Below are 1,563 nucleotides of genomic sequence, written 5' to 3' on the forward strand. Positions count from 1 at the left end.
GATGGGAATGTAAATTGGTCCAGCCACTATGGAAAACAGTATGGAGGCTCTCCCAAAAATTAAAAATAGAACTATCATATCCAGCAATCCCATTTCTGGGTCTATATCCAAGGGAACTGAAATCAGGATCTTGAAGAGATATTTTCACTCCCACGTTCATCACGGCATTATTCACAACAGCCATGAAAACAACCTAAATGTTCATCATTGGACTTTTTCTTTACTTTAATACAGTTTAAGTCTTCCATTTTGCTCTAACTGCTGCATCGTGTACTATGGGTGAGGTGCTAGTACGCCTTTTCTAGTGTCTTATATAATAAGCACATCACTGATCTAGTCACTGCCAAAGGATTAATTCCGTTCAAAATTTTTTTCTATGCACCAATGCAACATTATAATGTGTTTATTTGAACATCTTAAGAAAACACCATGGGTTATGATGTCTATGTACGTTTAATTGGTAATGAAATTGAAATGAATGCTTTTACAATGATAATATTATTAACTTATTTTTCTAGTTTAGCAACATAAGTATGGAAGAATTTTACAATTTAAAATAAAGATATACTGGGGCGCCTGGGTGGCACAGCGGTTAAGCGTCTGCCTTTGGCTCAGGGCATGATCCCGGAGTTATGGGATCGAGCCCCACATCAGGCTCTTCCGCTATGAGCCTGCTTCTTCCTCTCCCACTAACCCTGCTTGTGTTCCCTCTCTCACTGGCCGTCTCTCTCTCTCTGTCGAATAAATAAATAAAATCTTCAAAAAAAATAAAATAAAATAAAGATATATGAGTAGAGATAAGTGAGTATTACAACTGGAATAATAAAGAAAAAAGAAGAAATAAGATTTGTCACAGATAGGGGCGCCTGGGTGGCACAGTCCTTAAGCATCTGCCTTCGGCTCAGGGCGTGATCCCAGCATTCTGGGATCGAGCCCCACGTCAGGCTCCTCTGCTGGGAGCCTGCTTCTTCCTCTCCCACTCCCCCTGCTTGTGTTCCCTCTCTTGCTGGCTGTGTCTCTCTCCCTCTGTCAAATAAATAGATAAAATCTTTAAAAAAGAAAAAAAAGGTTTGTCACAAATACATAAAATGGAAACTGAAATTTGTTGGAGTAAAACAAAATAGCAGTTTGTTGTATAAAATTAAAAAAATTAAGATATGAAGATGCAGCGTCAATGTTTTTGTGAATGTGCTTTTGGATAAGATTAACCTTTAAATCAGGGCACCTGGGTGGCAGAGTTGGTTGAGTGACTGACTTTTGGTGTTGGCTCAGGTAGTGATTTCAGACTGGTGAGTTCGAGGCCAACGCGTCAAGCTCTACATTCAGCACAGAGTCTGCTTAAGATCCTCTCGTCCCTCTGTGCCTCCACCCCATGCTCTCCTTCTCTCTTTCTAAAATAAATGAATAAATCTTTTCAAAAAAAGATTAACACTTAAATCAATGCACTTGAGTAAAGCATACTGCCTTCCATAATTCTTGTGATCCTCATTCAATCAGGTAAAGGCCGTAGTAAAACAAAAGACTGACCTCCCCTCGCAAGAAGAATTTCCCAGCATTTGACCT

The sequence above is a fragment of the Ursus maritimus genome, unplaced genomic scaffold (assembly GCF_017311325.1).
Source record: "Ursus maritimus isolate PB19 unplaced genomic scaffold, ASM1731132v1 scaffold_17, whole genome shotgun sequence".
Classification (NCBI taxonomy): domain Eukaryota; kingdom Metazoa; phylum Chordata; class Mammalia; order Carnivora; family Ursidae; genus Ursus; species Ursus maritimus.